The 24,445-nt window shown below is 45.3% G+C and overlaps 1 long non-coding RNA gene across 2 annotated transcripts in view; it reads right to left on the bottom strand.

Annotated features, from left to right (window-relative positions):
• The window catches only part of LOC101904527 (uncharacterized), a 108,620-nt gene that overhangs the window by 33,986 nt on the left and 50,189 nt on the right, over window positions 1-24,445 (bottom strand). The window lies entirely within an intron of this gene.

Here is a 24,445-nt window from a genome sequence, read left to right as displayed (position 1 = left end):
TCTAGTGTCCTCCTCATTCAGCCTTCCAGCTCTCAGAACCAGACAAATCTGTTGATCCACTACTTGCTGCCTCTGTTGGCCACTGTCTCTGCCCTTCTCTTACCCCAGTACTGAGGTCGGCCAAATAACACATTTTTGGACAGAGGGGCTCTAATGTTTGCAAGAGGCTTTGAACACTGTTTTTGTACGTATCAGCTTCCAAGTGTAAACTGGAAATGTGCCTCACTCTACCCTGTATACCTGGATCATTTCTTCTTTCACAAGAAAGAAATGGCATTAGTGTTTGGAGACAATATATGAATGCATGAAATCCATGAAGGTAGAAAATTACAGGAGAGTCCACACTAAACCAACATTGTCAGAAAATTACAGGAGAGTCCACACTAAACCAACCAAGTTCTTAAGAACTTTCTCCAGTTCTTAAGAATAAAATTTCCCAAAGTGACATTAGCAACCGTTCTAGAAGAAACACACAGCCTCTATGGATACAAGGAAATTCACTCTTTTCCCTTAAAGGAGCATTCAAGTGCATTGTGTTCTTTTTTACATACTGAAAGAGAATGCCCTTCTGTCAATTTTCTATAGTTTTCAAGATCTGGTACAGATTATGTGTTTGTTGCTAAACTTGGTCTCTGTTCAACAGTGCCGAACAGAAACAAGAGAGAGTTTTTTACTGCTTGCCAGGCAAAGGGGGCCACAGTGGGCTAATGCCCTAAAGATTGTGTGACCCACTCTGGACAGAGTAGTGAGGAGTTTTATAGTTTCCAAGGAGCAGGGTATGATCACCTCGTGAACAGTTCTTGGATTGGTGGCATCAAGGTGAAGTTTCAAGCATCATAAATTTTCAAGTTTCAACCAGTCTAGGATCTACGTTCTTGTGATCAGCAGTTTTCTTCAACTGGAGGGAGTTATGCTCTTGCCAGCTCAGTCATTCAGTCATGTCTGATTCTGGGATCCCATGGAATGCACCCCACCAGGCTCCTCTGTCCATGGGATTTCTCAGGCAAGAATACTGGAGTGGTTTGCCATTCCTTTCTGCAGGGGACCTTCCCAATGCAGGGATCGAACCTGAATTTCCTGCATCTCCTACACTGGCAGGCAGAGGTTTTTGTTTTTTGTTTTTTTTTTTACCACTGAGACACCTAGGAAGCCTTGAGGTGTGGGGGTCCCTCCTATAAAAACAACTTAGGAATGTGTTTCAGGCCTTTATCTGTATCTTTCAGGGAACTGGGAGTCAAGTGATTCTGCTATGTAGCCGAATTACAGTCTAAACTGTTACCAAAAGCTATCCTTTGTTTCTATATCTTCATATTGCCCAATCATCATCTTTTCAGTCACTGTTTTACTTCGAAAGACAAGAATACAAAAACTTGTACACTGTTTCATTTTTGTCCCTTCAAATATAAAGCACAAGGATTTCAGGCACTCCTAGGCTGATCTGCCCAGAGCCAAGATTCAGAGCCTGCAGTGGAGGCTTTGAGGAACCACTCTGCTCAGAGGGCAGGGGCAGCCGCTGAGGTCCTGCGTCCGGGGGCACAGTCCTAGTGTGCGCAGGACCCCGAGCCCAGAGGACCCCGAGGCCACACGCGCCAGCCTGTAGCCTGACGCCAACGGTTGCCTGAGTCTCTTGCGCTTCACGTCTGCTGACCTCAGACGCCCAGAAGCCAAAGCAGCTCAAAGATCCGACGCCGCCGCCCGGCCAGCATGGGCAGCTTCCTGAGCAGGTACCTGGGCAGGTGGCTGGGCACAGACAAGGACGCGCAGTCCAGGTTCCCACGGCCCTGGGCCGCCCGCCTCCCGCCTGGCCGGGGCCGAGGCCAAGTCCTGTTGGTCCGCCGCGCGCTCCGGGGCCGCGGCAGGCGTCTCCGGGACGACTCGCCAGCCTTGTACCGTAGTCCGACCCGCAGGGCCTTGGTGTCCCAGGCCTGGAGGACCTTTCCCAGCTGGCTGCTCCTCCACCACTTCATGGGGCTGCGCTTTTGCCGCCATCGCAAGACTTCCAGGAAGACCCGCTCGCGGAAACGCCGCCACCGCCGCAGCAGACGGAATGTGACCATCCAGATCACCCTCCCTGAGCGCACGGGCAGCGTCTACACGTGTCTGCCCAGCCCGGTGTCTGCCCAGCCCGGAGCAACCGGACCTCTGTGCCAATGAGACCAGACTGAGGCCCCTCACTCGCTGCCAGAAAGAAAAAGGAGCTTCGATGAACCCCGCTTGTTTTTGACTGTTCTGAGACCAAGAGGAGGAGGCAGAGCCCGGAGCCCAGGCTGTCGGCCTTCCAGCCCGTGTGTAGGAACGGAGTGGTCCCTGCCTTTGTGCCCACGCCAGGGCCTCTGAGAACCAGCTTCTGCTACGGGTGCAACAGCGTCTGAGAACCAGACTTCTGGCCCTGCCTGAGCCTTCCCTGTCTGCAGCCTACCTTGCTCCAAGCCCAGCACCCCCCACGCCCCTACTCCCCCCATCCGCCACCCCCAACCCCCAGGGCAGAGTCACAGAGCTTCCCTGCAGAGATGGGAGCAGACCAGCACTCTGTCCTGGGCCTCCTGCAGCCTGATGTGCCCCCTCGTGTCCAGAGAGCCAGGGCCTGGACACCACCTCCCCATGAAACTCCCACCCACAGTTCTTTTTCCCCAGCTGAGCCCTGCCCGACCCCTGCCTGAGTCACATATACAGCCAAGCCACCTCCCTCCACCCCAGCCAGCGCATCAGCCCAGCCCCCGAGCCACCCCTCCACCCTGCAGAGCCCACACTGAGGGGGCACCGCTAATTCCCAAGCCTTCACTCCTTGCTGCCTTTTCCCCCAAGAAGACCCTTCTCAGGAAGGTGAGCTTTCCCCTCTATCGCCTTTATAGAGGTTAAAGGTTGTTCTTCTTTTACATAAAATAAAAATAGTTTCATTATTACTATGATGATTGTCATTGTCTTCCTTTCAAAGATTCAAATATTAGGATTTTATCCACAGTATTTTTTCTCCACCTTGGCTCTGCTGGGCCAGACAATTCTCTGTGGGGTGCAGAGCTCAGCATCATAGGGTTTTAGCAGAAACCCTGGTATCTCCCCTCTGGGTAATACTGGTGGCTCAGTTGGTAAAGAATCTGCCTGCAATGAGGGAGACCTGGGTTCGATTCTTGGGTTTGAAAGATTCGCTGGAGAAAGGAACAGCTACCCAGTATTCTGGCCTGGAGACTTTCATGGACAGAGGGCCTGGCAGGCTACAGTCCATGCGGTCGCAAGGAGTCAGACACGACTGAGTGACTTTCACTCACTCTCTGGTACCTCTCCTCTAGGTGACAGCACATAACCTACTTTGAAAATCAAACCTGTCTCCAGTCACTGCCAGATATTGCCATGGGGAGGAGGGGTGGGGGATGGTGCAGAATGACACTGGTGGAGAATCACTGACGGACAGTGACCTCTGCTGGCAGGAACTGTCAAGCCTGGTCTCCCAGCACGTGCCATTTTTAAAAACAGAGCTGTCAGTCCAGGTTCAATGAATGATACTGGATGCTTGGGGCTGGTACACTGGGACAACCCAGAGGGATGGTATGGGGAGGGAGGAGGAAGGAGGGGTCAGGATGGGGAACACATGTATACCTGTGGCAGAATCATTTTGATATATGGCAAAACCAATACAATATTGTAAAGTTAAATAAAATAAAATTAAAAAAAAAAAAAGAAAATGAAATGGTGTGTGCTGGACAATAACATATCCCCCAACTTGTAAGTACTTGGGGTGCGAATGACTCATGTATTGGGCCTTATTAACAGGAGACCCCGGTTCGATTCCTGGGTTCGGAAGATCCCTAGGAGAATGGATGGGCTACCCACTCCAGTATTCCTGGGCTTCTCTGGTTGCTTAGACGGTAAAGCATCCACCTGCAATGCAGGGGACCTGGGTTCAGTCCCTGAATTGGCAAGATCCCCTGGAGGAAGGCATGGCAACCCATTCCAGATTTCTTGCCTGGAGAATCCCATGGACAGAGGAGGCTGGCAGGCTACAATCCACGGGGTCCTAGAGAATTGGACATGACTGAGCGACTTTCACTCACTCTCTGGTACCTCTCCTCTAGGTGACAGCACATAACCTTCTTTGAAAATCAAACCTGTCTCCAGTTACTGCCAGATATTGCCGGTGGGGTGGGGGGATGGTGCAGAATGACACTGGTGGAGAATCACTGAGGGACAGTGACCTCTGCTGGCAGAAAGAGTCAAGCCTGGTCTCCCAACACATGCCATTTTCAAAGACACAGATGAACAAAATGAAATGGTGTCTGCTGGCCAATAACATATCCCCCAGTTTGTAGAATGCTTGGGATGCGAATGACTCATGTTTTGGGCCTTATTAACAGGAGACCCAGTTCGATTCCTAGGTTGGCAGGATGCTCTGGAGAAGGGATAGGCTATCCACTCCAGTACTCTTTGGCTTCTCTGGTGGCTCAGACAGTAAAGCATCCACCTGCAATGCAGGGGACCTGGGTTCAGTCCCTGAATTGGGAAGATCCCCTGGAGGAAGGCATGGCAACCCACTCCAGATTTCTTGCCTGGAGATTCCCATGGACAGAGGAGCCTGGCAGGTGACAGTCCATGGAGTGGCAAAGAGTCAGACACGACTAAACACACAGCACGTAACAATCAGACAATGCAATTTTAAAAAGGAGCTCTTCATTTAACATCTGCAGGTTGGCAAAACTTAAAAAGGTGAATAATATCAAATGCTGGGAAGGATGTAAAGAATTGGAATCCCAGGCAGTGCTGTGGGCATCAATGGGTCCAGCCCTTCTTAACCTGCATTTGGAAGTTTTTCCTTGAACACAGTGAGGCCACCAGAAACACTCTTCCACTCACCTTCCCCCCCAACACACATAAATGGTGAGGTGGTTCTTGCCAGCCCCCTTAGTCAGCTGAGAGAACTGAAAGAACCTAAATGTTCCCTGGTGGCTCAGAGGTTAAAGCGTCTGCCTGGAATGCAGGAGACCCGGCTTTGATCCCTGGGTCGGGAAGATCCCCTGGAGAAGGAAATGGCACCCCACTCCAGTACCCTTGCCTGGAGAATCCCATGGAGGAAGGAGCCTTGTAGGCTATAGTCCATGGGGTTGCAAAGAGTCGGACACAGCTGAGAGACTTCACATTCACTTTCAAATGTCCACTAAAAGAGGAAGGGACAAAGTCAATATGGTATTGCTACCAAGGGACGACTAGTCCACAGATTTAAGGAAGGAAAGAGCCCAGGGTTTCCTCCACGGCTGGGTTTGGGCCAGATAATTTTGTGCTGTGCACGCCCTGTGGGTCGCAGGATGTTCAGCAGCAAACCAGGCCTCTATAGTCTAGGTATCAGCAGGACATCCTCCAGTAATAACAATCAAACATGTCTCCAGACATTGCCAAACATTCCCTGAAGGACAGAAATGACCCCTAGTTGAAAACTACTGAGCTAGAGTTACATTTTTTTTTAAACAAAAAAACTCAGAAATATCCTGTCCAGTGAAAAAGATGGGAGTGGCACATTATGGATGGCACAGCCATTCGTATCAATTAAGTAAATACAAAGTAACAAGCTGGCATAATAGAGAAGGCCAGAACCAAGTAAGGGGTCATTTGGACACTTTACCTGGATTGTTGCATCTGAAGCATCTTTAAATCTGTGCAAACATGAATTTCAAAATACTCCCCTTCAGAGAGTTGGAGGATAAGCTATAAAGAGCAAAGTCCCTTCTCCCTCCCATGGAGTGCATTTTCTAAGACGGCAGAGACAGAAGGTAAACACATAAATAAATGTGCACACTGGCAGGTGAGGAGGCATGCTATGAAGAGAAACAAGGCAGGAGAAGGGATGCACACAACTCCATCCACACACTGGGGCCACAAACGCTTCCTCTGTCCCCATCACCAGGAAACTCCACGGTCCCTTCCCATGAATTCCAATTCTTCATTCAGAGTTCTCACCAGACGCAACTCAGGCTGTTACACAGCACCTCAGCAAACAAAAGGAAAAGCTGTTATCTACTTAGAAATAAAGATTTCTGACTCATTAACATTGTTCCTACACTTGTTAAAGCCAACATTTTCAATGGTGACAGTTACTGTTACACAGCAAATGTCCTGGGCTGCAATTCAATAAACCAAGCTTTTATTCTGAAGTTTACTACCTGCCCTTTGCTAGACTCGAGACAAGGCATTTCACTCTGCATCACCTACTAGTAAGGGACTGGGACCTTTGTGTGTCAGTGAGGGTGCCGTTGACATTTTGAGGGGGAAATTCCTCCTGATGTGCGGCTCTCCTGAGCTCAGCACCGCGTTGATTATCTCTCCTCTCCACTGGCTCAAAACCAGGGCATCTCTAGATCGGCATGCCCCCCAGGACATACTGCATTTCCATAGGCCACCGGGAGGTGCTATCTGGATGTAGTGTGTACCATATGCAGGTGAGAGACACTAAGAAATCACTTCTAAAGTGCCCAGGTCATGAAAAACAAAGCAAGTTGCAGATGGTGTCCTAGAATGGATCAGACTAAAAAGGGGTGCTCTGGGAACAGAAAAAAAAGGACATAGGTTTTTAAAAAGGGAAATTTAAAAATTCCGTAGTTTAATAATATTGAATTCACGTTGATTTCTTAATTTTCATATACCTGTCATGGTGATTTAACCCATTAGGAAACGGGTCTAGAGCAGAGTTTCTCAACCACAGTACTATTAACATTTTAAGCCAAATAACTCTTGCCAGTAGCATATCGAACTGTGAAAACCAAAATGCTCCAGACATTTTCACATATCCTTGGGAGCAATGGAAGGATGAAGTCCCCCCAGGTGGAGGGCCCCTGGTACACCGGAGTTCGGTATTATTTTGCAACTCTTTTGTAAGTATATATATACAGAGATAGAGATATCTTTGTCAAATTTATACAAACACATACACATATTCAGAGAAATAGAGGAAAAATTTACACATATTCATAGAAACAGGAGCAAAGCAGTGATTTTTAAAGTTACCTGGGCATACTAAAATGATCTCTAAGCATAAAAGAAGGCAATAGAAAAGTAACAGTTCTTACAGGCTTCATTGATAACCACATAACAGATACAAATGTACTTTGAAAATAAGCTGAATTCAACCAAAAGATATTGAGTTCATCCGTATGAGAGTGGCCGTAATAATTACACAAAAAAATTTTAAGTAGTTCCTTTGTATACTCAAATGGACCAAGTATTTATTAGGATATCTCTCATTCTACTATGTCTTAAGAAGCATCATTTCTTGAAAGTTGATATGAGCAAAAAGGTGATTAGTTTTAGCTACTTTGGGTCTTCCTCAATAGAAGAATAGTAAGTATCCCTCCCACATGATGGTTTGGCCAAAAAAAGTAAGCCTAAGGTTTTAAGCAAACACACCAGTAAGCTTGTGCTCTACACATAACAACTATAGAAATAGAATTACAGAGATGTGTTTCCATTTCCTTCTGACTGAAGCAGTTGACCTAGGATGGAGTAAGCCTACTTGCTAGAGTAGCAGGTTGTGGACAAAGGGCCAGGGGAAAGCACCCCTGCTTCTGGAGGCAGCTGCAAAGCAGAGGCTGCATGTGAAGATGGAGACGCCCCAGTGGGCTGGGGTTGCCTCCTGGTTTGGAAGATCCTTTGAGAAATTAACCACTGTCTTGGTTCCCACAGGGGTAAGACACTGAAGTCCAACACGAGCTAAACCACAGGCAGGGAGAGCTCCTTCTACTGTGACCATCCCCACTACGTTCCCTGGGGTAGTATCCGCCCAGGGCAGTCGGGTGCAACGAGAGGGAGAAACGGGGGGTCGGACACCGTCTTCTTATGTCCACTGTAGCCCAGGAGATGGGCCCCTGGGTTAAGAGCCAGGATGTTAAGCACACTTCATTCACTCACAGATGCTCACTAAGAGCTAACAATGATTGGCCACTATGGTTAGTGGGGGTTGGGAGAAGACTTCAACTGCAAGGGCATTTAGTGCTATTAAGACTCTTGGAGAGGGTGAGATGTATGCAGAGAATAACATGGAAACTTACATTACCATATGTAAAATAGGTCAATGCAGTTCACTTCAGTTGCTCAGTCCTGTCTGACTCTATGACACCCATGGGCTGCTGCCTGTCAGGCTTCCCCGTCCATCACCAACTCCTGGAGCTTCCTCAAACTCAGTCCATTGAGTCAGTGATGCCATCCAACTATCTGTTGTCCCCTTCTCCTCCTGCCTTCAACAGGAGGAGAAGGGGACAACATCAGGGTCCTATTCCCAGCATCAGGGTCTTTTCCAATGAGTCAGCTCTTCACATCAGGTGGCCAAAATATTGGAGCTTCAGCTTCAGCATCAGTCCATTGGAAGGACTGCTTTCCTTTAGGACTGACTAGCTTGATCTCCTTGCAGTCCAAGGGACTCTGAAGAGTCTTCTCCAACACCACAGTTCAGAATCATCAATTCTTCGGTGCTCAGCTTTCTTTATAGTCCAACTCTCACATTCATAAATGACTACTGGAAAAACTGTACCTTTGATTAGACAGATCTTTGTCAGAAAAGTAATTTCTCTGCTTTTCAATATGCTGTCTAGGTTGGTCATAGCTGTCCTTCCAAGGAGCAAGTGTCTTTTAATTTCATGGCTGCATTCACCATCTCCAGTGATTCTGGAACCCAAGAAAATAAAGTCTGTCACTGTTTCCGTTGTTTCTCCATCTATTTGCCATGGAGGGATGGGACTGGATGCCATCATCTTAGTTTTTTGAATGTTCAATTTTAAGCCAGCTTTAAGCCAGTAAAATAGGTAGCCAATGGGAATTTGCTGTATGACTCGGGGGAATTATGAACTCAGACAGGAGCTCAGTATCAACCCAGACGGGTGGGATGGGGAGGAAGATGGAGGGAGGTTCCAGTGGAAGGTGGCATGTGTATACTTATGCCTGATTCATGTTGAGGTTTGATAGAAAACGACTAAATTCTGTAATGCAATTATACTTCAATTAAAAACATAAATTTTTTTTTAAAAGACTCTTGAAGTTCAAGTTCACAGTGTGAGCCTAACAAAAGATTAAATCCAACATGGAAGCCAAAACTCCCAAGTTGCCAGAATCTGCCCAAAATCTCCATGCTCCATCTGAGAACTGACTGAGGATCGTGGGGTGAGCAAGGACTTCTGAATTCCATGTGGTTTGTCCATAGTCTTTGTCAGGAGGGGTTCTAATTTTTACCCACAGGAGAAACTTCATAGACTAAGCTTTGAACACCATTTTCAATTTTATCAGCTGACATCCCCTGGGAGCCTATCAAGCACCCTGTCCATCAGCAACACAAGACTTCTCCAGGCCTGGGGCCTGAGGCCAAGGCTGAATTCCCAAAGAGCCATCCATGTGGACACTCAGGGACTGTGAAATGAATGGATGGAGGGATGAACTAACAGAATGGAGAAATGAGCTCCATTGTTTGTATTCACTGTTTCTACAATATCCCAAAAAGAGAGTAACAGAGAAACTAAGTTGGGGGTAGCATAGCAATAACAGAAAAGGAATAAAGGAAAGGAGGGAGATTTCTTTCCCAAACCTTTGTTCCCCAGTCACAAATATTCAGACAATGCAACACAGAGGACTCTCTAGTATACAAAGACTCCTGAATCTGACACAGACAGAAATAGCCAAGAGGAAGTGTACATGTAAAGAAAGTTGGTGCTAAAGTAAGTAACATGAAGACTGATTTACAGATTTCAATAGATAATATACTTAGCAACAAAAAGATGCAAATTCCTTCCATTTATACATCAAGTCCAACCCGCATGACTTCTTCCACAGCCTTTCTTCCCAAAGTGACCACAGTGAATGTCCTCTAGGGTTTGCATGAAATGAAAAATCAGCCAACAGCACTTACTGAACTAAACTTGTCTTTCAAAGCATGTTTTGATGTAATAAATAAACTGAAATGCCTAAATCTTTAAAAGTTCTCATCACGACAAATAAAATCTTATTATAATGCATGGTGACAGATGTTAATCATATTTATTGTGGTGATCATTTCACAATACACACAAATATCAAGTCATTATGTTTTACACTTGCAGCTCACATACTGGGATCTATTACACTTCAATAAAAATAAATACTGAGTGAAATTGCACTAGCACAGCTAAATGGAAAACATACATTTTCAAGATTTGTAAATACACGTGGGTCTGATGGAATTCTTTGCATTCACTTGAATAATAATTTTGTCAAACTGTGTCAGAAACAGTAATACTTAGACATCAACAATTGCTTCTGTCAGAAAACCACTAAGATAGAAATGTCCACTCCCTTTCCTCAAGTGTGGGGAGCCCTGGACTGAAGGTAACTGTCTAAGTGGCTCCGCTGCCACTTCTCGTCAATGGCACCAGACAGGGCCAACTGGGCTGAGAAGAATCAGCCTCTTGTTTCTTGAAATCAAAGGACTAAATAGGAGCTGGGCTGCTACTTTACAAGCACAAGAACGTTAATCCCCTTACCATGGATACAAGAGCATGTTGTTCCTTCTCAGATCACAAGGCTTATCCCTGAATAATTAGACAGAGGAAGAAATTCATTCTGTGCCCTACATCATCTTACTCAGAAAGAGAACACTGTGCTTGAGTTACACTTCTACTTCTCCACTAAAAATGATAAATTATCTGATAGAAACATTATTTGAGTAAAGGAGGCAGATAAATTTCTCAGTTGACCTGGAAAATGGACTAAAATTTCATCATAATTTCCTGAGATAATACTTTCAACATTTAAAACTTCCTGTGAAAATCTTTTCAAAAATCTGGACTAAACTTTACAACAAAACCTTGAAAACACCTGTTTACTATCTTCAAAGTCCCAAGAAAACTTAATGTAACCTGATCTAATAAAAGCAGAACTTTCTACCACTTAGTCTTTTACTTGCATCATCCATCCTACTTTTAAGAAAACTCATGGAAGAGCAAGAAAACCACCTGATATCAAGATCTGTCAGCAACGGTTTCAAAAGAATTGGTTCTGTCCCATTTCATTCATCTTCCATGTCTGCCTGGGCCAGCTCCTTGCGAATGTCCTTTGTGGGACCTGGATTTATCCACCACTGAAGTCTCAGGGCCTATACAGCAGCCTACACAGCAGGCTTCCGATAGCAGCTACCAATTTCTCTGGCTCCCACCCAGCAGTGCAGCACATGCAGCCTCAGGAGAGCCCAGTGAAGAAGTCTTCTGCTTCTCACACCATTGCCTTGGGTGCTCTGTCAGCTCTTTCTCTCCTTCACTCCCTGCAGCATCTGGAGGGACTGATACAGCTGGTGTGTCATTTCTGGGTGTTTAAGAGCTCAGGCCAGTCTGATCAAAACCTAGACCAACTGTCTTCCCGCCTCTAACACCCAGCTTCCCTCCCCACTGGGCTGGCCTGTGCAGCATGCATTCTGCCCTTCAGGCTCCACTCCTCCTGCCCATAGCCCCTGACCTCCCCCACTCCTGCTCACTGAGGGATGGAAAAGGGATAGGGGAGGGGGCAGGGATCTGCAGGACGAGGCCAGCTTTGGTTCCCCAGGTGGGCTCCCCGTGCGCCCCTGCCTGCTGGTGGCCTCACTATGGCGGGCCCTCCTGTCCCTCCAGAGTGCACTTGGGGCCTTCAGAGAAGGCGTGGCGATCTCTGCACTGGCCCTTCCCCTGGCACAGACAATGGCTTCCACCTCGCCCTGCCTGACCACTCTCCGCCTTCCCTGGGCCCTGCACTTGGATCTTGGGTCCCACAGGCCCATCCAGCTCCCTTCAGTGGCCTCCACTTGGCCCAGCTGCCATCTGAGGGCAGACTGCTGGCAAAACCGCTCTCTCTCGCTCATACAGGCTCGAGCTGCCTTTGCCTTCAGCTTTCTCCAGCTGAGAGGCAGGTGCCAGTCTCTCTTCCACCCACAGGATGGTCTCAGTGCCTGGACACACTCTCATGGTGTCCAGAGCTCTAGGCGCTGCTACTCTGGTGCTACGCCTCGGCACGTGCGCAAGTTGGGGAACGACATGCCCATCTCTCCTCTCACAGACGACTCCTCTCTCTACTGGCGGCTCTGTGTGACCTGAGGTGAGCAGGGGAGCAGGCAAGTTTGGCTCCAGTGTGGCCTGGGCACCAGCTCCTCATATGGACCCAGTTGTCAGCTCCCTGTGGGCTGCAAGTGCAGACTGCTGCCACCCATCCCACCCGTCCTCCGGCGAGGGCTGTGGAGGCGCCTCACCCCCTCTCTGCAGGCCCACACCTCTGCCTTTGGGACCCCTGACCTTCTCTTCCACTGCCTGTGTGGGGTCATGGTAACTGGACGTAGTCCTACATGGAGGCATCCAGGACCTCACTCTAGAAGGACACACCCTCCTGCAGAGTCCAACCAGGTTCTACTGGGTCAAGGGTAGGCCGCTCGTAGGTTCCCAAATATCCAGAGGAGACACTAACCCTGTGTCATGGAGGTGATCATGCTTGATAGAAGAGATACTGTAGTTAGGACTGGGTAAAAGCTGGGATTAAATTGAGAGCCTTCATTACTCTGTTTATTACTTTACTATCTTTAGTGAATTACTCATTGCATTTCCATCCAGCACACCTCAGCATCTCTCAATTTTCTGTGGTATCCCTAGAATAGGCATTGAGGCAAAAAACCACATCAATCAACAGCAAATGTCCAAGATCTGGATCCCTGAAGCTATCCTGGAAAGGGATATTGCCTACTTTTTTCTTGTTAGGGTTGCTGTAACAAATATTGGCAGCTGGGTGGCTTCAATGGAATTGTATTTTCTCTCACTTCTGGAGGCTAGAAGTCCAAGATTAGCCTGTGGACAGGATTGATTTCTTTAAAGCCTCCTTCTTTGACTGTGGATGGCTATCTTCTTCCGTTTTCACCTGGTCTTTCCTCTGTGCAAGCCTTTGTTCTAATCTCTTTTTATAAGGACACCATTCATATTGGTGTCCTATAGTACCTTACATTGATTACCTCTTTAAAGACAATGTCTCTAAATACAGTTACATGCTGAGGTACTGGGCATTAGGAAGTTCACCATATGAATTTTGATGAGACACAATTCATCCCATAACAGCTACCTTCCAGAATTTATTCTGTCCCACATTGATACCAAAAGACCTCTGGAAGGCAGAAGACTTAAAACCTAAACCACTTGCCAAAATACTGGTGTCTTCCATTCACCTACTGCATCATGTGGTCCCCTTTCCTATAGGGGACACCTGCTTATGTAAAGATGCAGCCACTTTTAGGCCAGCACATGTAGAATTGGGCCCAGCACCTGTACTGCATCTTAAACACAACCCAATTCATTAGGCAGCCCTCATCACTCAGCCTTCTGACAGCCGTATTTAGGGGAGTCAAGCTGCCTGGCGGCGAGTGCAGCCCATCTCTCCATCCAAGGTGCCCTGCCAAGGGCTATTTCCTCCTGCCTAGAACATTTTTCTGCTTGCATGTTCCTGTTTGTTAATCCAGTCTTAGCTTAAATGTCATCTCTTCAGGGAGTCCTTCCCCTGATTACTCAACATAAGGAAGTCTCCACCCTGCCTGATTGTTATCAAGGTAGTCAGTTCTTTTACTTCAGAATACATGTTTAACCACCAGTCTCTCTGTTGGTCTACAGAGAGCATGAAGAACATTTCCTAAGGATACTCAGTAGATAACCATGTTACCCAATTTGGTTTGGGCAATTTGGGATATCTTAGGCCTAGCAACAGCTTTCAGATATGTCACTTGTGAAATGCAATTTATTGCTGCTTTTTCATGCAATTTTACACAAGTACTGATACTGAAGCTGAAACTCCAATACTTCGGCCACCTGATGCAAAGACCTGACTCATTTGAAAAGACCCTGATGCTGGGAAAGATTGAGGGCAGGAGGAGAAGGGGACGACAGAGGAGCAGATGGTTGGATGGCATCACCGACTCGATGGACATGAGTTTGAGTAAACCCTGGGAGTTGGTGATGGACAGGGAAGCCTGGCATGCTCAGTCATGACTGAGCGACTAAACTGAACTGAACTGAAAGGTATAAGTATGTAAACAGTAGTGGCCCCAGGGAATGATCTGCTGCTGCTAAGTTGCTTCAGTCGTGTCTGACTCTGTGCGACCCCATAGACGGTAGCCCACCAGGCTCCCCATCCCTGGGATCCTCCAGGCAAGAACACTGGAGTGGGTTGCCATTTCTTTAAAGTGAAAGTGAAAGTGAAGTCGCTCAGTTGTGTCTGACTCTTTGCAATCCCATGGACTGTAGCCTATCAGGCTCCTCCGTCCATGGGATTTTCCAGGCAAGAGTGCTGGAGTGGATTGCCATTTCCTTTTCCAGGGGATCTTCCTGACCCAGGAATCGAACCCGGGTCTCCTGCATTGCAGGCAGACGCTTTACCATCTGAGCCACCAGGGAAGCCCAAAATTGTTCACAGATTGATTGAAAGTGAAAAGTGAAGTCGCTCAGTCCTGTCTGACCCTTTGAGACCCCATGGACTGTAGCCCACCAGGTTCCTCTGTCCATGGGATTTCCCAGGCAAGAATACTGGAGTGAGTTGCCATTTCCTTCTCCAGGGGATTTTCCTGACCCAGGGATCAAACCCGGGTCTCCGGCATTGTGGGCAGATGCTTTACCGTCTGAGACTTTAGCCTATGATAATTTCCATCAGTACCTCTTTCACAGCCACTCTATATAAACGTAAGGTCTCAGTGAAAGGGGAACTCACTGTCAAAATGCAATTTCAACACAAGTCCCTTATAGCCTCCCTACCCATCAGTAGACAAACTGTTAAGCCATCACTGGGTCTGAGGTATTCTTATTGACTGAAAATCAGAGGGAACACTGTAGATGTCAGTAACGGCTCTTTTGCTCAAAGGCTGGGTTTTTTAAACTAATGTACATTGCAGTTAGACAACTCTCTGAGCATGATGAAGGAAGAACTGGCTTTGGATAGGCTCCCTTGTATATCCATGATAACTTCACACAACAAAAGAATGAGGTGTTGAAATAAAATCTAAATCTTCATGACAGAAAATTCAAGTCAAACACAGAATGAAGTCAGCAGGAAGAGACAGCATGCGGGACCAGGAAGCTTCTTCACCTGGTTTACTGATCATTCTGATGCAAATGCAGATGAGTTAGGAGAGGTCATCAAAGATGATATTTGACCATATCCACTACTTGATTCCTGTCATGGATGATGGGGAAGAGGAAGAAGAAGAAGATGATGATGATCAAGAGGAAAAGGATTGGAAGATATTGATGAAGAAGAGGATGAGGATGAAGTGACGAAGATGATAATGAGGGGGAGGAAGGAGAAGAAGATGAAGGAAAAGATGACTAATGGAACACTGATGAACACCAACCTTCCTTTTTAAATTTTCTCCAGTCCCTGAGGTCAAGTTGCAGTCTTTTTTTTTCCTCTTCCCTTGTGCTCAGTTTCCTTGTTTTAGACATCTATTTTGTCCTTTATGGCCTTCCCTGGTGGCTCAGACAGTAAAGAATCTGCCTCCAATGCAGGAGACCTGGGTTCGATCCCTGGGTCAGGAAGATCCCCTGGAGAAGGGAATGGCAACTCACTCCAGTATGCTTGCCTGGAGAATCCCATGGACAGAAGAGCCTGGTGGGCTACAGTCCAGGGGGTCACAAAGAGTTGGACACGACTGAGTGACTAATACTTTCATTTCACTTTCTCCTTTATACCATTCAGTTCAGTTCAGTTGCTCAGTCATGTCTGACTCTTTTCGACCCGAAGAATCGCAGCATGCCAGGCCTCCCTGTCCATCACCAACTCCTGGCATTCACTCAAACTCATGTCCATCGAGTTGGTGATGCCATCCAGCCATCTCATCCTCTGTCATCCCCTTTTCCTCCTGCCCCTAATCCCTCCCAGCATCAGAGTCTTTTCCAATGAGTCAACTCTTCCCATGAGGTAGCCAAAGTATTGGAGTTTCAGCTTTAGCATCAGTCCTTTCAGTGAACACCCAGGACTGATCTCCTTAGGATGGACTGGTTGGATCTCTTTGCAGTCCAAGGGACTCTCAAGAGTCTTCTCCAACACCACAGTTCAAAAGCATCAATTCTTCAGCGCTCAGCTTTCTTCACAGTCCAATTCTCACATCCATACATGACTACCGGAAAACCCATAGCCTTGACTAGACGGACCTTTGTTGGCAAAGTAATGTCTCTGCTTTTTAATATGCCATCTAGGTTGGTCATAACTTTCCTTCCAAGGAGTAAGCGTCTTTTAATTTCTTGGCTGCAATCACCATTTGCAGTGATTTTGGAGCCCCCCAAAATAAACTCTGACACTGCTTCCACTGTTTCCCCATCCACTTCCCATGAAGTGATGGGACCAGATGCCGTGATCTTAGTTTTCTGAATGTTGAGCTTTAAGCCAACCTTTTCACTCTCGTCTTTCACTTTCATCAAGAGGCTCTTAAGCTCTTCACTTTCTGCCATAAGGGTGGTGTCATCTGCATATCTGAGGTTATTGATATTTCTCCCAGCAATCTTGATTCCAGCTTTTGCTTCTTCCAGCGTTTCTCATGATGTACTCTGCATAGAAGTTAAATAAGCAGAGTGACAATATTTAGCCTTGACGTACTCCTTTTCCTATTTGGAACCAGTCTGTTGTTCCATGTCCAGTTCTAACTGTTGCTTCCTGACCTGCATACAAATTTCTCAAGAGGCAGATCAGGTGGTCTGGTATTCCCATCTCTTTCAGAATTTTCCACAGTTTATTGTGATCCACACAGTCAAAGGCTTTGGCATAGTCAATAAAGCAGAAATAGATGTTTTTCTGGAACTCTCTTGATTTTTCAATGATCCAACAGCTGTTGGCAATTTGATCTTTGGTTCCTGATTTTCTAAATCCAGCTTGAACGTCTGGAAGTTCATGGTTCACATATTGCTGAAGCCTGGCTTGGAGAATTTTGAGCATTACTTTACTAGCATGTGAGATGAGTGCAATTGTGTGGTAGTTTGAGCATTCTTTGGCATTGCCTTTCTTTGGGACTAGAATGAAAACTGACCTTTTCCTGTCCTGTGGCCACTGCTGCGTTTTCCAAATTTGCTGGCATATTGAGTGCAGCACTTTCACAGCATCATCTTTCAGGATTTGAAAGAGCTCAAATGGAATTCCATCACCTCCACTAGCTTTGTTTGTAGTGATGCTTTCTAAGGCCCACTTGACTTCACATTCCAGGATGTCTGGCTCTAGGTGAGTGATCACACCATCATGATTATCTGGGTCATGAAGATCTTTTTTGTACAGTTCTGTGTATTCTTGCCACCTCTTCTTAATATCTTCTGCTTCTGTTAGGTCCGTACCATTTCTGTCCTTTATCGAGCCCATCTTTGCATGAAATGTTCCCTTGGTATCTCTAATTTTCTTGAAGAGATCTCTAGTCTTTCCCATTCTGTTGTTTTCCTCTATTTCTTTGCATTGATCACTGAGGAAGGCTTTCTTCTCTCTCCTTGCTATTCTTTGGAACTCTGCATTCAGATGCTTATATCTTTCCTTTTCTCCTTTGTTTTTCGCTTCTCTTCTTTTCACAGCTATTTGTAAGGCCTCCTCACACAGCCATTTTACTTTTTTGCATTTCTTTTCCATGGGGATGGTATTGATCCCTGTCTCCTGTACAATGTCACGAACCTCCATCCATAGTTCATCAGGCACTCTATCTATCAGATCTAGTCCCTTAAATCTATTTCTCACTTCCACTGTATAATCATAAGGGATTTGATTTAGGTCATATCTGAATGGTCTAGTGGTTTTCCCTACTTTCTTCAATTTAAGTCTGAATTTTGCAATAAGGAGTTCATGATCTGAGCCACAGTCAGCTCCTGGTCTTGCTTTTGCTGACTGTATAGAGCTTCTCCATCTTTGGCTGCAAAGAATATAATCAGTCTGATTTCAGTGTTGACCATCTGGTGATGTCCATGTGTAGAGTCTTCTCTTGTGTTGTTGGAAGAGGGTGTTTGCTATGACCAGTGCGTTCTCTTGGCAAAACTCTATTAGCCTTTGCCCTGCTTCATTCCATACTCCAAGGCCAAATTTGCCTGTTACTCCATGAATGGCTGCGATGGACTGTGCAGAAGTGCATGGGCTGGGTTGGACCGCACAGAAGCATGGCCGAGAGGAGCTCCCCCTCACCCAAGTTCAGGGGCGGCAGTGGAGAGGAGCTACCCCATGGCCGAGGTCAGGGGCGGCGGCTGAGAGTGCCAGGCTGCGTTGGCGCAGGAGCAGCCAAGAGGAGCTACCCCACATCCGAGGTGAGGGACCGCGGCCGAGAGGAGCTACCCCACGTTCAAGGTCAGGAGGGGCGGCTGTGAGGAGATACCCCTCGTCCAAGGTAAGAGAAACCCAAATAAGATGGGAGGTGTTGCTAGAGGGCATCAGAGGGCAGACACACTGAAACCATAATCACAGAAAACTAGTCAATCTGATCACACGGACCACAGCCTTGTCTAACTCAGTGAAACTAAACCATGCCGTGTGGGGCCACCCAAGACAGACAGGTCATAGTGGAGAGTTCTGACAGAATGTGGTCCACTGGAGAAGGGAATGGCAAACCACTTCAGTATTCTTGCCTGAGAACCCCATGAACAGTATGAAAAGGCAAAATGATAGGATACTGAAAGAGGAACTTCCCAGGCCGGTAGGTGTCCAATATGCTACTGGAGATCAGTGGAGAAATAACTCCAGAAAGAATCAAGGGATGGAACCAAAGCAAAAACAATACCCAGCTGTCGATGTGACTGGTGATAAAAGCAAGGTCCGATGCTGTAAAGAGCAATATTGCATAGGAACCTGGAATGTCAGGTCCATGAATCAAGGCAAATTGGAAGTGGTCAAACAGGAGATGGCAAGAGTGAACGTCGACATTCTAGGAATCAGCGAACTAAAATGGACTGGAATGGGTGAATTTAACTCAGATGACCATTATATCTACTACTGCGGGCAGGAATCCCTTAGAAGAAATAGGAGTAGCCGTCATGGTCAACAAAAGAGTCTGAAATGCAGTACTTGGATGCAATCTTAAAAACGACAGAATGATCTCTGTTCGTTTCCAAGGCAAACCATTCAATATCACAGTAATTTAAGCCTATGCCCCAACCAGTAACGCTGAAGAAGCTGAAGTTGAACGGTTCTATGAAGACCTACAAGACCTTTTAGAACTAACACCCAAAAAAGATGTCCTTTTCATTATAGGGGACTGGAATGCAAAAGTAGGAAGTCAAGAAACACCTTTATACCATGGTTCATAACTTATTTGGGGGGAAGACTTTGAGCAGAATTCACTTGGAAAGAATCTCTACTCCTTTCTGTTCCAATTAATTTTTATCCCTTCCTGTCCCAACAAAAACTTTACGGAATCAACACTACCATTCTCTTTGGGAAAAAAGCAAACTTTCTGCTCCCTTAGCTCTGATGGAAGCTGGAGGGTGCTAGGTTCCAGTGTAGTACTATACAGTATCCTAGCTTTTTCCCTCCTTTCTCTGTATTTTGGGTTCAGAGATTTCACTGTGTCTCTATGTGAATATGAACAGTTACCATTTACCAACATGTATCTGTCTACTTTCTCTTGTTTAAAAAAAAGAAAAAGAAACTTTTAAAAAGAATGGGTATAGCAGATCAGCAAAGGGTGGATTTGAGATGTCTGGGTGGATTAAATGGGCATTTTGACAACTTAGCTTCACCTTTTGGATGTTTAATTGTGATGTTTAATACACATCCTTGCAGTTTAAGATAAACCTTTTAAAATAAAATTCCCTCCTAATGAATTAAATAAATCAATATCTTCATTTCAGTGAATAATTTTAAGAACCTCTTTCCTCAAAATGACTTTCATAAATATTAGGGAAAATGAGCTAGAGTTTCATTCTCCCTGCTTAAAGAGGTAAAGTGTAGAAAGATTTCATGCCTACAAGTTTCAAAATCAAGAAAGACCATTATTGATCAGTGATCAACACAAACACTGTTCAGATAAGGAAGACCTGTTGACAGAATGAGATGGTGATTAGTCTGCCCAAGTTCGAATGTGGATGGTAAGCTCGGTGTAGCAGATGAAACTGAAGATGCTAGCCAGCTCTCCTCAGAGCACGAATCTAAGTTGTTTTTCAGGTGTTGGGTATAATTTGACCTGATCTCCTGTCCTTTTGTTGCTTCCTCTTAACTCAAGAGCATGAGCTGGCTGGTGATGAGTTGAGTTTTGGTCAGAAAACAAAGCCTCAAGCTATTTAGATCTGAACAGGATTGATGTAGTTCTAGATTAAGTATCTTGCCAATGGAACTGTTGCAAGAAACAGGACCCATTCCAGGGCCCCAAACGGGGCTCTTGTCTAACACTTGGAAATGAATTGTCCCAGGAGACACACAAGCTGACACAGCAAGAGACTTTACTAGGAAAGGGTGCCCAGGCGGAGAGCAGTAGGTTAAGGAAACCCAGGAGGACTGCTCTGCCACATAGCTTGAAGTCTCTGCTTTTATGGTGATAGAATCAGTTTCAGATTTTCTTTGGCCAGTCATTCTGATTCAGAGTCCTTTCTAGTGGCACACGCATTGCTCATCCAACATGGATGCCAGTGAGAAGGATTCTGGGAGGTGGTAGGACACGTGGTGCATCCTTTTGACCTTTCCCAAACTCTTCCAGTTGGTGGTTCCTTATTAGTTTCGTGTTCCTTACCAGGACTTCCTATTGCAAAATAATTCATGCAAATGGTTACTATGGTGCCTGGCCAGGGTGGGCAGTTTCAGTCAGTGTGCTTCCATCAACTGAACCACTTGTCTCGGGTAAGTGTTAAAGGACTGAAAGCTTGTGTGTTGGATGTAACACATTTCTACTAGGGCATTCAAAACATTTCAAAGTGATAGGCTTCATGAATAAAAAGAATCAAAATGTACAACTTAAGAGAGGACAGTAAGGAAAAGGTTGCTAAAGCTAATCATAGGTATATGCTATGACCTGCAATTTCTCTCTGGGGTACTCGGGAAAAAGAAAACATATGGAAAATACATGAACAAGAATGTTCCTGGCAGTTTAGCTGCCTGCTGTGCATGTACCTGAATCAGTCCTGAATACTCATTGGAAGGACTGAAATCAGTCCTGAATATTCATTGGAAGGACTGATGCTGAAGCTGAAACTCCAATACTTTGGCCACCTGATGTGAAGAATTGACTCATTAGAAAAGACTCTGATGCTGGGAAAGATTGAAGGCATGAGGAGAAGGGGACAACAGAGGATGAGATGGTTGGATGGCATCGCTGACTTGATAGACATGAGTTTGAGCAAGCTCCAGGAGTTGGTGATGGACAGGGAAACCTAGCATGCTGCAGTCCAAGGGGTCGAAAAGAGTAGGACATGACTGAGTGACTGAACTGAACTGTCCATGTACCTGACATAATAGGTGTTCAATAAATGGGTGAAAGTGAATTGAACCCATCTTCATCTCTCATACGTGACTTAACAGATCAAGCGACACATACTTGTTGCATATATTTATCCATTGGTTTGGATTTTTAGCCTATATGATAAATACTACATGCAAAATGGTTTTATTAACAATTTCCATTTGAATCCATTATTACTTTAACAAAACAAGAGACTGAGGTCTTTGGGATAATGTACTCAAGCTTAAGGTAACTCTGCAGAACGGCCCATTACTAAAGAAGGCACAGAGCCAGTAGAGAATAAAGTTTGAGAATGAACATGCAGATGCTCCACTGACGGCTATATCTCCCAAGCTGACCTAATACTAAAACTAATTTCATTTTAAAATTCTTGCAAAGAGAATGGCTTTGGCCAGCCCTGAGGTCTGGTAGTTGTGTAACATTAAAGTTAATGCTATAGAACAGTGTCATTGAGCACCATTCACTTTCTGCAGTGATGCAAATGTTCTGTACCTGTGCTGTCCTATAAGCAGTCACTAGACACAAGTGGCTGCTGAGCACTTGAAAGAGCAGCATATGATGACAGAAAGGGCCAAAGAGGGCCTGATAAGTCCTAATACTTAATGCCATGGGCATGACCAGAAAACAGACATGCAAATATTCCCAAAAGTTTAGCCTCAGTCATCATATGGCTTAATAGTTTTTTCCCAAACTCATTCAGGGATTCACCTTTCAAGCCTTGATACATCTGTAAAACCAGAAAAATACTGAGTTCTTTACATCAAAGACTTGTCAATTGGACAACAGTAAATTTTATCTATGTTTAATTTCCAAGGTGACATACCTGATTCAGAGTTCAACATGAATAGTTGTCACCAGGGAAAGGAGGCCGCAACATAGTTTCAGAATGGAAAATTACAAACAAACAGAAAAAGCAGGGGAGGGAAAGAAGAAAAACCACCTTCCACTTAAAGCTGCCTTAGCCATTCTGTGACCCGGATTAGAATATGAGACAAAGAAGCAAGCCACCACCTAAAAGGTTTAATGATTAACCCCCATCATTTGGGTTAATACTTTGATAGAAGCAGCCCATCTCCTGTCAGTTATTTATGAAAATCTGTTTGGAAAACAGATTAGCTGTCCTTCCCAAACTCTACCTCCAAAGAATGTTTTCTCTGCTGACTCAGAGGTTGGACTCCTCCCCAGCCCTTTCTTCTGTTGTCTGGTTAAATGCACAGTGGAAAGAATTAGTCCTTTCTGGAAGTTTACGATGTGAACTCTCTGCCTTTTCAGGACTGAAATATCTGGCTTATAGATAGTCTATCTTAATTTAGGAAACAAACATCACTCCTTTCTATCTCTGGTGAACAAAGGACACCCTTCTAAGACTGGCTTTATCTGACTCTCACCTCCACAGGTGAACATTCAGGAGAACTTCCCAATCAAAGAGAACGCTTTTGGTCAGCCCTAAGGCCTGGTAGTTGTGTAAAATTAAAGTTAATGACATAGAGCAGTGCTATCCAATGGAACATTCTGTGATGATGGAAATGTTCTATATCTGCAATATATAGCATGTATACAGCACATACAATGTACTAGCCACTAGGCATAGGTGGCTGTTGAGCACCCAAAATGGGGCTACTGCTGCTGAGACACTGAATTTGTATTAATTTAATGTAAACATATTTGGCTAGTGACAATGGTCAGTGCAGTTATACAACAGTAATTAGGAACTACCTACCATGAACTGGGGCTTCCCTGATAGCTCAGTTGCTAAAGAATCCGCCTGCAATGCGGGAGACCTGGGTTCAATCCCTGGGTTGGGAAGATCCCCTGGAGAAGGGAAAGGCTACCCACTCCAGTATTCTGGCCTGGAGAATTCCATGGACTGTATAGTCCATGGGGTCTCAAAGAGTCGGACACAACTGAGCAACTTCCACTTTCACCATGAACTAACTTCGCTGGACTATTCCTCTAATCCTCAAAACAGCACCCCACATTGCTGTGTTATAGTCAACTTACATACGAGAAAACTGAGGATTCAGTGTTTAAGGCATTGGTGGCAACAGGAGGAGTGGAATGGGTGTCGCTTTACCAGCCTGGATGACTTACACCTGAACCCTATCTCCACCATGCTGAACCGGACTGTGTTTTGGGTCATCACTGGTCAAAAGGGACATTGTAACAAAACCTCAGAGATGCTCTGAGGACTATGGCAGTGAGCAGAGAACCATCCCCTCACGGGCATTCTACAGATGCCAATCAAGCCCCCAGCAGGCCAGTGTCAGGGCCTTCCTCTCTACCACGCAGCCTCTGCATGAGTTCAGTCCCCAAATTCTACCTTGTTGCTTAAAAACCATGAATGGAAAAATCAGATTGGATGACACCACTGTTAAATAGAAAATTTGGATTTTTAAAGGAACAACAAGAAAAATATCAACAACTACACTTCTCATTTCCCCTTCCTGGTTAGGGTGATAGTTTATTATAGATGACCCACTGCTGTCAGCTAACTCCACTTCAGGAGCTTTTCTTCATCTCCTTCACCTCGGTTGCCAGGGCACAGAGTCAAGAAAAGTTGTACCAGAGAGAGATATGGCCAAAAGTTAACCCAGTCATTCCAGAAATTTCACTATTAGGGGAAATGGAAATTTCCTAGAAGGAAGGGCCTGCATAACTAACCCATGAAAACAAAGTCAGACTAGATGCGCTTATCTTAGTTATGCCTTATAAAAGCATCATGGCAGGTGGGGGTGGGGGAGACAATAAATAGAGATTATAACAAGGTTAATTATTTGCATCAAGGAACAAAGCTGAGTTAAAAGATAAAGATCTGATTCAGCTTTCTTTTAGCCTTCAAACTTTATAAAAGTATCAAATGTCTCTTTTTTGCTCTTACTTAGTCACTTATGTGATAAAGATTAAAGACAGTAAAATGCTGAGGTTTTGTCAGTGTTAAGTCACTCATTTGAAAAGAGAAGAAAATCTCTTCTCTTTTGAATTATGATTTCCCAATCTTCATTGTATCATTTTTTTAAAGATAGAAAAAAGAGCAATACAAGTTCTCTATAGAAAATA

This window comes from Bos taurus, chromosome X, assembly GCF_002263795.3.
Source record: "Bos taurus isolate L1 Dominette 01449 registration number 42190680 breed Hereford chromosome X, ARS-UCD2.0, whole genome shotgun sequence".
Classification (NCBI taxonomy): domain Eukaryota; kingdom Metazoa; phylum Chordata; class Mammalia; order Artiodactyla; family Bovidae; genus Bos; species Bos taurus.
Note: the sequence above shows the minus strand (reverse complement) of the source record. Positions and strands in the feature narration are given on the sequence as shown.